General features: G+C 42.5%; 1 protein-coding gene across 2 annotated transcripts in view; it reads right to left on the bottom strand.

Annotated features, from left to right (window-relative positions):
* The window catches only part of Scamp1 (secretory carrier membrane protein 1), a 92638-nt gene that overhangs the window by 52765 nt on the left and 24197 nt on the right, over positions 1 to 15676 (bottom strand). The gene's annotated exons all lie outside the window — the stretch shown is intronic.

Raw genomic sequence — 15676 nt, 5'->3', positions numbered from 1 at the left:
AAATAATCACATAGAAACTGTATTAATTAAAATATCGCTTGGCCAATCATTTAGGTTGTATTGTTAGCTAGCTCTTATATCTTAAATTAACCCATTTCTATTATTTTATATTTTACCATGAGGCTCATGGTTTACTATTACTGGAATGCGGATGTCCTTCGACGGCTACAAGTGTATCCCTGACTCCACCTACTCTCTCCTCCTCTATCTGCCTAGAACTCCCACCTTGCCCTATTCTGAGCTGCAATGGACCCAAAGCAGCTTCTTTATTAACCAATGGTATTCACAGCATCCAGAGGGGAATCCTACATCACTTTACTCTACACCAGCACAGCTATTACTTGTCTGTAGTTTATTTTTCTGCATGGTCCTAGACCTCTTCCCCCTTTCCATATATACTAGCATACTATCCTAGCCTTTCAAATATCTGAATATTAGGCTTTCCTATAACAATTACTAAATCACAAAATTCTATTTTACTTCCTTCAATTATGAATGCCAAACACAAATTTAATGAACATGCCAAATAAAATCAACTACATATTTCATGAAAAATACAGTTCACAAACTGAAAACTGTTTCCACTTTCACCTGACAGAGTATGTAACAATCAAACGAAATGCACTACACCCCAAACCCAGACTAATTCGGCAGTGGCGTGGGGCCTGAAAAATCTGTGCTTTGTTTGTTTTGTTTCAAGACAGGATTTCTCTGTATAACCCTGGCTATCCGGGAACTTACAGATCAGGCTGGTCTTGAACTCAGAGATCTACCTGCCTCTGCCTCCTGAGTCCTGGGAATCCAGGTGTGTGCTCAGCAGCTAAGAGCATAAAATGCTCTTCTAGAGGACCTGTATTCTGTTCCCAGCACCCAAAGGCAGCTCACAACTGTTGTGGAAATTTCTTTCTGCCAATAGTTTTTTGGGAATCAGCCTCAGGTCATGGCTTCTATGTGCAGATGTGGTGCTTTATAAGAGAGAAGAAAAACATTTAAATGTTTTAATAATCCAGGATTCTGTTGATGTAGGATCCGATTGCTCCTGGCAGCACAGATCTATTCCCGAGAGAATGTTAGGGACTGAAGTCACTCCACTTAAGAGCTTGTTTTCTTCTTGGCAAAACTGGTCTTTGGGCAAAGAACTGTCCTTGCCTCAACTACTGACAGTATGCATGCTGTCCAAACTGACCAAGCAGGATACAATCAAAAGGGACTGCTGAACCTTGCCAAGGCAGGGCAAGTCAGTCTTTTGAATCTTCCTGCTTCTGAATATGGTCTGTCAGATATTCTAAGCCTGAGCCAAAGTCGGTTGCCCCAATGTTACTGTGAGACTTGGGTGACTATCCAGGTAGTCGGCTGTTTCTGGCATTACTTGCACCTTTTGGAAGTCGCTTGCTTGCACTTCCTGCTTAATTATCTTCTCAGATCTTTGATGGGGTTGAAAACTAGACAGTCACAGCTACTATCGTCTCATATCTTAACTAAGACATTTTAGGTACAAGACTTATGGACTCCTCAGGATAGGACAGCTATTGGAATAATCTCTCTTAGTTGCCTATTACCCATAGACTGGGCATTTAGTATGTGTTTGTGTTTCTTGCTTGATGTTACTCTTATTGGTTGTAGTTCTAGTCTGGTGTACGTTATTACCCTTTCTTTCTTCTGGACAATACTTGATATTCTTATTATTTATAGTTTTGTATTGGGTTTAAAACCTTCTTATTTAGACAAAGGGGGAAATGGTGCAGGAATTCCTTTCCACCAATGGGGTGTGACTTCTGTGTGCAGATGTGGTCTTATAAGGGAAAAGGTCTCTCTTGCTCTCTCTTATATGGTAGTCAGAGGCCGTTGCTTCAGCACCCCCAGGGCAGAGGACCATGGTGCCTCTCTACCTTATTGTTATTCATGAGTATTCCCCAATAAATAATTGATATCCCTTTATTTCGGGCTCTCATGGACTCACCCACGCTTACACACAACCATCTGTAACCAGTTCCAGGGATTCCAGCACCATCACACAGACATACACAGGTAAAACACCAGCGCATATAAAATAAAAATAATTTTTTTAAAGAAAAGAGAAAAGAAAAAGGAAATCTGTGATTCTGTCATGGTCTTATGTGATACAGCTTGTATGGGGATCCATTGCTTCTTCAAGCACAACTCCAGCCCATTTTCCTTGAACACAAAGTCAGCTTTTGAAAATGTAAAGTTAATTTTGTGGTTTCCTTCCTCCACCCCTACCCATTTCAGATTTTTACAAGCTTCCTCGCAATTTTAAGACTAGATTCTAATTCCTTAGATAAAATATATAAGGCTTCTGACCACGGTGGCCCCTACCAACTCTCAGTCACCTGGGCATGTGCTCTCCCTTAGAGAGAACCTGTACAGCTGGCAGGAAGGCTTAGCAAGGACCTGCAGAGACTGGACCTGACTCTTGCTCATCCCCCAGCACTATTTAGAAACAAAGGCAAGCAAGCAGCAAGGACAAAGGAAAGCCAGTGTTAGCCTTGAGGCTGCTCAACAGCCTGGGGAGGGGTTTCCTGCCCTGCCAAGTTTATCTACAAGTGAGAGAGGCAGGCATGAGAGAGGGATGCCGCCAGGAAAAAAGTAAGAAAATGAGAGCATATGCATCTCAATCAAAACTGTCAACTTGCCTTACTGAACTGAAACCTAAAACTCAAAGATTCCAGCTACCATCTCCATACCCACAAAGCCAGCACCTTCCAGGTCCTTCCACAGCTCCTCTAGCCCATCTTCTTCCCCCAAGGGTCAGTCCAGCGCTGGCCTCTTCTTTAAGAGGCAGTCCGAGTATTGCCTCACCTAACCACCTTCCTTCTACCAGGCACTTCATCCCAAGCCTAGCGCTCACACAGCCCCTGCTATCTACCATTATTAGCATTGAGTCTACTGACCAGTGATGGTTTTCATGCAGGTCTTTTCTCCAAATACGATGATGGCCTATGTTAATTAAGAACTGAGTTTTGACAGGCCTGGTGGACCCGACTTTGATCCCAACCTGAGAAGACAAAGGCAGGCAGATCTCTATGTGCTATTGGCTGTGTTTTCACTCTTTACTCTTTGGGGAGCTTGCCACCCAGCTCCCACATAAATAGACATGGAGACTTATTATTACTTATGAATGCCTGGCCTTAGCTTGGCTTATTCTAGCCAGCTTTGTTTATTCATGCGAGCAACAGATGAACAAAGGGACATAGGAATGAGTCAGTCATGGTCAACAAGGAAACCAGCAAGCCCCTAGGACTGACTAACAAGGTGGAACAGAGATCTAGAAACTATCAACAAAACTATTAAAAGTAGCAAATCCCTCTCGATGCTAACCTCAAATGGAAACCTTAATTTATGCAGAGGAGGCTTGACTTGGTTAAATCAGATGGAGGCTGGTGAGATGGCTCAGTGGATAAAGGCAGCCTGCAGTCTGTGTTTGATCGATCCCTGGAAATCACAGAGGGAGGAGGCGAGGACGAATGTCACACAAAGTTATCCTTTGACCTCCACATGCACACCATGGCCTGTGCACACACACAAAAAAAATAAATAAAATTTATAAAACAAGATTCAGTTATCATAGTCTTAGTTAAAAAAATAAGACAAAATAAATAGAAGGACTCAAAGAATCCCTATCTGTAGATGACACCATTCTTTACCTAAGGGGCTTTGGGGCTGCACAGAAAAGTTCTTAGACCTGATAAACACCGTCAACAATACAATATAAAAAGAATAAGTAGCGGGGGCTGGAGAGATGGCTCAGAAGTTAAGAGCATTGCCTGCTCTCCCAAAGGTCCTGAGTTCAATTCCCAGCAACCACATGGTGGCTCACAACCATCTGTAATGAGGTATGGTGCCCTCTTCTGGCTGCAGGCATACACACAGACAAATACTGTATACATAATAAATAAATATTTCAAAAAAAGAATTTAAAAAGAATAAGTAGCTTTACTACTACCAGAAACAAACTTGCTAAGCAAATAATTTTAATAAAATTCTCATTCACAATGGCTTCAAAACCATAAACTACCTAAGCATAAACCTCCCCTCTAAGGTGAAAGTTCTCCATAGTGAAAACCTGAAAACACTAAAGAATGAAACTGAAGAGGACTGGGCAATTTGACAGACTTCCCAGCCTACAAACCACAATCCCAGAGAACCTAGACAGCAATGCGGACACTAAGAGAGACTTACACAGATCTAATCTACATGGGAAGTAGAAAGTAGAAAAAGACAAGATCTCCTGAGTAAACTGGGAGCATGGGGACCTTGGGAGAAGACTGAAGGGGGGAGGGGATATGCACAGAGGGGAGCAGAGAAAAATGTAGAGCTCAATAAACATCAACAAAATAAAGAAAATATTTACATATATGTATATGCACATGTACAACTCACAAAACTAGAAGGGACCAGGAGACGGAGAAGAGAACTCGGAAGAGGACAGAACACATGCGGCACGAAAGCAAAGCAGCATTCGGGAAACAGAGAAGGAACCACAGAGGGCGTGGGGGAAGGCAAACAAGAACACAGCAAATTGGTGTGCGTGTATGAAAATGTATAATAGAGCATTGCTTTATAAACTTAAAGCGTAGCAAGAAATACTTCCAAAAAGTAAAAAGAAAAAACCTGCAGGCCTTCTGGGTTTGTTGCATTTAATCAGACATGCCTGGTGATCCTTCTTTGGGTCGTGTTAACTCCTAAACAGAAACACTGAGAGGAATTCTTCACATTAATAATCGAAACCACTTCCTCCGAGGAGTAAGACTAGGAAGGTTGTTCGCAAACGTAGATGAAAAGGTATTCCACGCCATTCACAGGAGAAAACCAATGAAAAGTATTCTGATGCAATCATCACCTCCCTCCTACCTCCTAGCCAGGAACACCCTGGGAGCCTGGCACAGACTCAGCAAGCTACAAAGGAAGCAGGATTCTCAGACATGGTTCATAAGAATAGAAATTGTAACATCTACATTTATCCTGTGAGCTACAGTTTCAGTTTCACTTCTAGGAATCCAGTCCAAGAGTACACTGGGAGCTGGGCGGTGGTGGCGCACGCCTTTAATCCCAGCACTTGGGAGGCAGAGGCAGGCGGATCTCTGTGAGTTCGAGACCAGCCTGGTCTACAAAGGGAGTTCCAGGACAGGCTCCAAAGCTACAGAGAAACCCTGTCTCGAAAAACAAAAAACAAACAAAAAAAAGTACACTGGGTAAATATATAATATCAAAAGACTAGATGGAGGCTTCTTCCGTCTGTCAATAGACAAAGGCCCACGTACATGAAGTATGGACAGCTGCATCATATGCAGCTTCAAATGGTATAAAGGGATAAATGAACTTCTGTAATGTAGTGAAAGAAGGAACAGTATAAGCAAAATGTTGATTTTGAGAAAGGAAATAAAAATGAGTATGTGCAGAAGGAAGTTTCTGTCCTGCCTGGTCCCGCAGTTGTTCAGTCCCAGAGAAACACACGGTCTTATATTAATTATAAACTGTTTGGCCTATTAGTTCAGTCTTCTTATTAACTAGCTCTTACAACTTAAATTAACCCATAATTATAGTCTAAGTTTAGCCACATGGCTTGGTACCTTTTCTCAGTAAGGCATTCTCATCTTGCTTCCTCTGTATCTGGGTGGTGACTGACTCTCTGCCTTTCCTCTTCCCACAATTCTGAGTCTGGTCACCCTGCTTATACTTCCTCTCTGGCTACTGACCAATCAGCATTTTATTAAACTAATATGAGTAACAAATCTTTATAGTGTACAAGTATTATACCACAGTAAGTATGTATATTTTAAAGAAATAATAACCCAGTGATCCCCTAACGGAGGAGTAAGGGACCCCCAGGGTCCCAGGTTCAGAAGCCAAGTTCACTGCACATACCTCCTTTATAGCATTTATTTTGGAGTCATTGTTAGATAACAAAATCAGCTGAAAAGCGAAAGGACAAAAGCAGAATGTACCTAAGAAAGGGGAATATTCTTTGATTGGGAGCAGGGTCTCACTGTGTAGCCCTGGCTAGTCTACAGTTCACTAAAGGGAATAGCATGGCTCTGCCTCCTAAGGGCTGGGATTAAAGGCATGCACCACTGCACTTGGTTTGGTTATTCTCACCCACGATTTCCGCCATCAGCGCTTCTCTGGATGCCATTGGAGTATAATGACTTCCAACTCTGAGTTTTCAAACGTATACACCCACTTTTTTCAACTACTCCAAAATTCACCTTAAATTCTTAAAAAGAACAATCAAGCATATAAATAAATGTGTAACTTATATCAATGAGACTCGGATTTTAAAAAATCCAGTTTTCTACAGTTACTGAAACCAAAATGTACATGTTCCCTTCCACAATAATCCAGGTCAATGTTAACTGGCAATTTGACAGAACTGCCGAGCAAACTCCCCCTAGTCTCTGGAACCTTCCCTGGTATAGTGCTAATGACAGAGCAGTAGCATGAGCATACAGGCAGGATACAGCAGAAAGGAGACTAAATTTTAAAAGGACAAAGAACTCACAGCTCACCGGACAGTGGTGGCACACACCTTTAATCCCAGCACTCGGGAGGCAGAGGCAGGCGGATCTCTGTGAGTTCAAGGCCAGCTTGGTCTACAAGAGCTAGTTCCAGGACAGGCTCCAAAGCTACAGAGAAACCTTGTCTCTAAAAACAAAACAAAACAAAACAACAAAAAAAAAGAATTCACAGCTCTGAATTATCCATAATTAATGCTTCTTGTTTGGAATATGGGTTTCATATTTCTTGGAGTTTTATTTGTTTCTTTCTCAGACAAGGTTTTACTAAGTACTCAACCTAAGCTGCCCTCAAACTTAGGGCTGTGGTCCTCTTGCCCTCAGCTGCCTGAGTTCTGGGATTGATTACAGATATGCGCTACCAAGTTCAAGTTTGTTTTACTAACTGTAAGTAGTACAGAGAGGCCCATAAAGCTGAAGCTTTACATAACAATGCTCTTCTAATGCCTGCTATGTAGCTAGCACCTGCTCATATGACTCCAAAAGCCCATACAGTCTGCTCAGAAACTGGATCAAGATGCAGATGCTGGGTGGGTGCAGCAGAGCATGCCTTTAGTCCCAGCACTCCAGAAGCAGATGTCTCTGAGTTCAAGGCCCACCTGGTCCACATAGCCAGTTCAGGTCAGCCATGGCCACACAGTGAACCCTGGATTTAAAAAACAACTGTAGATTTTAGCACTGATGTTTAGGCGCCCCAATACTTAGGAAAAGAAAATGCTTTCTCTTCAACATAATGAAAATGAAACTGTTTCCACTAATGACATAGTTCCATCTGTGTCACTGAATCTCAAGCTTCAGCAAACACAGGAACTACCTAGAAAGGTTATTAATAAAATTCAAACTAGTGAGTGCCACTCTGAATATCACCTATTTCTGATTCAGTCAGTCCTGGATGGAGACTGAGAATCGATTAAAAAGGAACTCTGTGTCTTCTTGACCAAAAGGAACACACCAGCTTCCTATACTTCATTAACTTCCAGATAAGGACGTCTTCAGAACTCAGCTAGCACTGCACACACACCACAAGCTGTCACTTAACTACTGAAGTAGAGCCAAGGATATTCCAAACTTGTTAGTATTCATTTAAAAAAACCAAGAAACAATATGAAAACAAGAGTCCCTGCCAGTTACAGAATCTAATGTCTATCGAATGCAATTAGCTTCCCGCTGTCTTTATGTCAGTGTCCTTACTTTCAGGGTGGTGTACCTTCATTATATTCTCATTGCTCGCCTGGGTGTTTAGTCCTTGGGAGTCCCTCCCAATCTCCAAAGTTCTCACTTCCTTAAAAAAGTCTCCTATGCCAGGCATTCATTTTGGGCATTTCTTAGTGTCCTGTATCACCTGGAAGACTAAAGTCTGGCAGAGAACTTCCCCTTCAGTTGGCAGGGTGGAGCTTGACCCAGCAGACAATCCACCTGGCTGACATAGCAACGCAGCTTCTTGTCTCTGTAGGACACCCCGCTGAGTTATAAGCAGTCCAACATAAAAGCCATCACACAGTCATGTACTGTGTGCCTCTAACACGGGACATGTCAACGCCTCAAAACTTGGGTGCTGCACTCTAGCAGGCCAGAGCATTAGAAAAGAGTCCAGTCCTGGTCCTGACTCAAGTCCTGGTCCTGACTCAAGTCACCTAAGGAAATTTGATCATCACCCCACCCCGCTGCAGCCCTGCATGTCAGGCTATGGACTGTGTCTTGACTGTTTGGAAAGCGAGCTGACTGCTCAGATTCCACTTAGAAGACAGGAGCGTGGAACAGAGCACTTCATAACTGAACTATACTTCATGCTCTCACCAGTAAAAGGAACCAGACTGCTCCTATGCTATACATGCTAATACAATTCCTGCACATCAAAAGGGCTCAGTTATAACCTTGGCTGCTACCATTATCAAAGGTAACAAAATAAAAGCTCTCCTCTTATTTACTGACAATTTAATACAATATATAGCATGTCTCAGGGAAACAGCCACAGCCATCTTCTGAGGCAGTAGACCAGCAACGGTTCTTTCCGCAGCCCTGGTGCTGTGCCATCCCTATTGTCTTAGCCACATGAGAAGAAAAGGCGCTCTCCTCCCAGCCAAATGAAACAGTCTTTAGAACTGAAGAGGCTGTAGATTAGACAACTGCTCACTGATCCAACTAGATTGCATTTCTTAAGGAGACCAAATAGGAACTACAGACATTGTCACCAAGTAAGGAACAGCAAAAGCTGATCATAGTCAAAGGAAGAGATGCTGTTGTAATGAAGTGATCACAGGGGCCAGGGAGATGGTTCAGGGGGTAAGAGAACTGGCTGCCCGTATGGAGACACATGCTGGTGTGCAACACCTACATGGCCACTCACAACCACAACTGTCTTCAACTCCAGTTCCAGAGGATCCAGTGCCCTTTTCTGTCCTCCCCGGGCACCAGACATACACAAAGGGCACTTAGATAAATGTAAATATTCATATACATAAAATAAAAATAAATATTCTAGGAAACCAAATACAACCATCTTTAGAAATGGATGTGAAGGGAATTTTTTGTTGTTTTTAATATTATTATAGGGCTGGAGAAATGGCACATACTGCTTTTCCAGAGAGCTGGAACTCAGTTCCCAGTATGTATGTCAACTGCTTACAATCATTTGCAACTCCAGCTCCAGCGAGTTCTAAAACCTAGGCCCCCACCTGCACACACATGCACCTTCCCACACACGTGCACATGCAATTAAAAAGTAATACAAATAAATCTTAAAGTGGCCAGAAAAGGAGCGGAGAGCAGCAGATAGGCCCTGCGAGGCGCCAGTGACTCATCAGAGAAAGTAAGGGAAGGGGTGCAGCAGCCCCTGTTGTAATGGACAAGCATGACACCTTCCTCAATGCCATGCACTTAGTTCCAAAGATGGGCCTCAGAATGGAGGTAAGAGGTGGGAGGCCTAATGGATGAGCTTTTCAATGTGCAAGCCTGTTCACACCGTGCCTAGAGATGTGATTGGTAAATTGAAGAAAATTTTGCCATTCAAAAACTTTAAAATAATTGGAACTAAAAACTTACTTATGGCTAGAAGTGACAAAGATAAGTCAATCTCCAGCATTTACATGGACGACAGCTAAGGAAAGGAGACTTTAGATTGCTGCTGTTCACATTCTTTGATCACATGCACCCTAACCTACATTACAGCAAGCAAAAGCATCGGCTGCTGTTATACTTGACAAAAGCTCTGAGAGATCTCAAATCAGTCATTATAAGGGCTGAAGAATGGAGAGGAAAAGTAGGGGAAGTTCACCAGTTAATAATAAAGGGCCAAATTAACAAAAGAAAAAACCTGTTCCCACATTCCTTAGAGTTTGTCTAAAACCCTAGACAGATCTACTACCATGAACTCAAACCAAATAGAAGCTACCAGAACTTAAAGCTTCTGATGGACTCTTTGCCTGTCTCAGAACTTTCCTGTTCTTTGTGAGCCACAGAGTGCTTGCTTACCTAGCATGCATAACTCCTTGAGGGTTCTAACACACACACACGCACGCGCGCACGCGCACACGCGCACACGCACACACGCACACACGCACACACGCACACACACACACGCACGCACACACACGCACGCACACACACGCACACACGCACGCACGCACACACGCACGCACGCACGCACGCACACAATCAGGAGAGAGGGAGTAGATGATTCCACCTTTTCTTTAATTGTCACTATAAAATGCCTTGGGCTTACACGAGCCACGGACGTATTGCCAACTGTAAACCTAGCCTCACACTTGGCTGCTGGCACTACAGGACCTGTCCTTCACTAGCTAGCATCTTTTATTTCGGACATCTCTGCTCTGGAGTCTGGGTTTAGCACAGCACTGTTTTCATCCAGACCTGTGCTGTACCATGGGGTGATCATTAGCCACACACGGTTGTTGAGAAGTAACAAGTCCCAAAGAGAGGTGCCACAGGGCTAACGCACCAGATTCTGCCCTGCAGAGACTGTCCTCGAAACAGCAGTTCCCTAGAACAGGTCTACTCCAAATTCTGTCACTCCTGAGTTAACTTAAATAAATATTTGGGGGCTGGAGAGATGGCTCAGCAGTTGAGAGCAGTGGCTGCTCTTACAGAGGACTTGGGATCAATCCCAGCACTCACATGGCAGCTCACAACTGTCTGTAACTCCCATTCCAGGGCATCGGACATTCTTACATCAATACACATAAAATAAAATTAAATAAATTTTAAAAAGAAAAAGAAATGTTTGACTAAATTTCCCTGTCTGTATATAAAGAGGTGAGCTATGAGACCACAGAGGCCATAGGTCCAAGACTTTGCCTTTTTGGACATTACAGAGCAATCAATTATTCAATTCCTCACTGTCCTTTAAAACAGCCTAGGATGCCAGACGGTGGTGGCACACGCCTTTAATCCCAACACTCGGGAGACAAGAGTCAGGCAGATCTCTGTGAGTTCAAGGCCAGCCTGGTCTACAGAGCAAGCTCCAGGACAGGCTCCAATGCTGCACAGAGAAACCCTGTCTCGAAAGCCCCCCCCCCCACCAAAAAAAGAGCAGCCTAGGAAACACCTCAGGACATATTGTTCCTGCAATGAAAATGTATTATTTCTATCTTGACCATTATATTTCCCAGATGAAGGGTAGATGCTCTGATATCATCTTCTTATCTCTAGCAACAGACTAAAGGGTATCTGAGTAGCCTTAGGTGCTCTGTACATGTTTGCCCAGTACCTTACTCCTGTTTCACATGAGTGGAAACAGCCTCGAGGAAATAAGCAAGCATGGTCATTTTTACCCCAATGTAGTAGCAGTGTGCATAGCTCTGCATAATTATGAAGACTGAAACGAGGAGGCTTCATCTCATGTTAGACAGTTAATTAAAAGCTGTGCATATACTTTACTTGACATTGCCAGAATGTGCCGCTGAGTTCATGCAAATCACGTTAACTATGTGACTGAAACAACAGAGTCTGGCAAAGGAACTGGATGATTATGCGCTGGCCAATGGTAGCAAATGCCACTGAGGTAAAGGGGTTTTGTCACTCCAAAAAATAAATAAATTTTTTCTTTTTTGTTTCCTCATGCAACTCTGGCTGTGTAGACCAGGCTGGCCTTGGAACTTAAAGGGATCCCTCCTACCTCTGCTTTGTGGGTGCTAGGATTAAAGGTGTGTGCCACCATACCCAGCAGCCACCATTCCAGACTGTATATACTATTTTGTAGCGTTGTATGTAAACTACATGAACTTCCATCAATACAGACAGTACTGTTAGTATCAGGCCAGACGCGCGCTTGTAGTCTCAGCTACTCAGAGGTTGAGACTACAGGAGTTCAAGGCCAATTTGAACAGCATAGCACAACTCCATCATAAAAGGAAATTAAGGAGGGAGGGAGAGGGGAATAGAAAAGATGTCTAAAAATAGACCAAAACCCAAACCAATTACTTCTTATGGAAATAAGTAGGCCAAGTGACTGTTTAGACAGCATCAAAATGTCTGGTGTTGCAGTCAAGTATTTTAAAGGTACTTACTTATTTGCTTAAATTTAGCTTATTTTATAAGTATGCTTGGTTTTGTTTTTTGTTTTGTTTTTTTATTTTTTGAGATAGGGTTTCTCTGCGTAGCCTTGGTTGTCCTGGAATTCACTCTGGCCTCAAACTCACAGAGATCCTCCTGCCTCTGGATCACAAGTTCGAGGCCAGCCTGGGCTACACAGAGTGGCACCCAATGTGATGGACTAAAGCCACTTAAAAACCTGAGAGGGTTTAAAAAGGAGAGAGAGAGAGAGAGTTTAACACAGCTTTTTGCTGTTTGCTGGCGGCATGCCACAGAGACATTTTCCTGACTCAGTGATAGCAGCAGGAAAAAAAAAAGCCGCGCCATTTTAAAACGAGGCTTCCTGGGCCCTGCCACCAGTGAGAACTCCGGGCTACGGAGCATTTGTGGGCCCAGATATTTCTGTGCCTACTCGGGGTTGGGAGGAAAGTATCTGAGATCATGCACTTGGCTCAGCTCTTCCTGCCTGGGCAGATGGCAGGATCAGGCTTCGGCAGGCCGGAGAGCATGGCAGATTCCAGCCGCCATACAGAAAGATGTTTCCAGGCTGCATAGTGCTCTGCGTGGCAGATTTGGCTGTAACTCAGAAAGAAAGAGTCCCGCACGCTCATTCTCAGAGTTAAAGTGCTGAGTGCAGCTCCTACCTGGTGGCCCCAGAGCTAGCAGAAATGGTACGTCCACCATTTTGAAATTGGAGAGAGGTGGAGCCAACTTCCAGAGCAACCAAGCTGTTTAGCATTTTAAAAGCTCTTCAAGACAGTGGAGAATTAAAGACAATACAATAGGACAGATTCAGACATAAAAGACCTCTAAATGGGTCATAGTGTTAAATAAAGTACATAGGCTTGAGAGAGAAAAAGAAAAAGAGTATAGAAAGTCATAAAGTTAATGCTTTAAAAAAAAGAGTAAAGTCTTTAAAGAGACAGAGTACAGATAATCATAGTTTAAAGGAAGAAAAAATAAGCAGCGTAAAAATGAAAAATTCACAGAGAGTCTAGATTATGTGTATTATTGTGGTTTCTTTAAATTTTTGACTGTAAAGGAGCTAAGTACAAAGAGACATTTCATTGAATGGGCTGCTAAGCTAAACCAACATGTATATTATAAAGGTATCTTGACTTCAGAATTTGGGTCTAAGGATATGATGCTTCGGAAAAGAAGTTCTTCTTTTGTTTTCACAGAGGATGAGACCCTATGGATTACTTCTAGACCAATATGGTATGATAGACCATGCCCTCCTGAAAGGTTGCTGTGAACACCCTCAAAAAATTATTTTGCTCAACTGCTAACTGAGATGAACCTAGCACACAGGTTATACCATAAAAGACCTGATTAACGGTACCCCCATACAGCAGGAAGAAGTTTGAAGAGAAAGAACTGTGCCCATATCCCCAAATATTGTTTATGAATGTTCTTTTACATTTAAAGGGGGATATGATATAGATATGAATAATTTGCACTGGTATAAATCTTGATTTACTGATACTAATTTAAGGTCAATTTTGTTATATGCATATTTCTGATCTTAATTAAGGTATTGTGATTGTGTAGTTCATTTTAAAATGTAATGTATAATTAGGAAATATAGGTTATTAATGGCTAGTCATCTATAATAGTCAAGTTTGTAGTCATGTTAGTTAGATTTTCTAGATGTGCATAGATACATTTCAGATAGGCATTCTTCATATCTTTCAAAGACTACAGAATATGGCATTTAAGATGTTTTAATAACTTAGGGCTTTTCTGACAATGAGACACATCTGCTCCTGGCAGCACCAATCTACTTCAAGAGGAAGATGGGTATCAAAGAGGCTCCTTATGGAGTTGGTTAGCCATTTGGGCAAGAAACTGCTCTTGCCTGGGTTGTTGCATAAACTGGATGTAAAAAAACCCACAGAGAGAGGACTGCTGAACTTGCCAAAAGGTGAGATGATCCTTCGGGGTTCCTGTTTCATGAAAGAGTCTGCAAGACATTCTGTAGGACACGAGAAAGTGACTGAAGTGTCTTTAAAATTTCCTGCTTCGTGAAAAAGTCTTCTGGATACTATGGGCCTGAAGGCCAAAGATGGATGTTCCAACAGTACAGAAAAACTTCGGGTAACCTATCCAGGCAGCGAGATGTCTCTGTCATTTCTAGAGTTTTGGAAGTTGCTTACAATGCACTTCCTGTTTACTTAGGTAATATTATATCCTTCTGGAATCTTTGATGGAATTGAAGAATGGATAGTTATAGTTTTATTTTGTTATGCTAAAAGATAAAATAGATCTAAATATTGTAACTGTAATTCTTGCTTGATACCTGTTATATGTAATTTTACTATGTTAAAGTTAAAGACTTCCTTTTTGTTTAAACAGAAAAAGGGGAAATGGTATAGGAGGTTCTTCTGTATTTGTGTTGCTTTCATTGGTTGAATAAAAAACTGCCTTGGCCTTTTGATAGGGCAGAATTTAGATAGGCAGAGTAGATAGGCAGAGTAGACAGAACTGGATGCTGGGAAGAAGGGCAGAGTGGTAGACGCCATGGCTCTCCTGCCCTAGATGGACACTGGTTAGACTCATGCCGGTAAGCCACAGCCACGTGGCAAAACACATTAATGGAGATGAGTTAAACTAAAATGTGAGAGTCAGCCAATAAGGGGCTGGAGATAATGGGCCAGGCAGTATTTGAAATGAATACAATTTACGTGTGGTTATTTCTGAGCTAAGCTAGCTGGGCGGATGGGACACAGTCTGCTGTTCCTCGTACTACAGGGATTAAAGGCGTGCGCCACCACCACCAGGCTGTGTTTGCAGGTGCACCATATGCAGACCTGTGCTTGCCCTCATAGGTCAGAAGAGAGTGTCAGCTCCCCTGGAACCAGAGTTACTGATAGCTGTGAGTCACCATGTGGTTCCTGAGAATCCAAGCCAGGTCCTCTGCAAGAACCAACAAGTGTTCTAAACCACTGAGCATCGCTCCAGCCCCACTGTTTGAGGCAGGTACTTACCCTGTAGCCCTGACTAGCTATCCTGAAACTCACTATTTAGCCCAGGCTGACCTGGGACTCCCAGTAACATTCTATCTCAGCCTCCCAAGTGCTGGGATTACAGGCATGATCCACAGAACTGGTTTAAACACTTTACAAAGTAACTTTAAATATACAGTAAGCACCTCTATAATATACAACAGTTAACTCAGAATGAATCAAAGCCTCAAAGCCCCAGTGCAAACGTTAAACTATAAAATAGAAGAGAATACAGACATACCTTTCACTACAGTGGGTTAAGCAAAAATTTCTTATCTATGACAGCAAAATACAAAGAAAAAAGTAAAAAAGACTTCACCAAAAATTTTTAAAGTCACACTGCAAATGCCATTGGGGGGGGGAGGGAGGATAAACAATATAATGAATATCTAGAACTGGGGGAAATGTTGTGAATCATTTCTATGATGTGTGTCTGTGTGTCTAGAATATATAAAGAACTCACACAGCTCCATAGTTTAAAGAACACAGGCATGGGATCTTAATGGACTTCTTCAAGAAGGGAAACAAACAGCAATAAATAAGGACGTGAGAAAATGCCTAGCATCATCAGGCATCAGGGAAGTACAA

Source organism: Chionomys nivalis, chromosome 15 (assembly GCF_950005125.1).
Source record: "Chionomys nivalis chromosome 15, mChiNiv1.1, whole genome shotgun sequence".
NCBI lineage: Eukaryota > Metazoa > Chordata > Mammalia > Rodentia > Cricetidae > Chionomys > Chionomys nivalis.
Note: the sequence above shows the minus strand (reverse complement) of the source record. Positions and strands in the feature narration are given on the sequence as shown.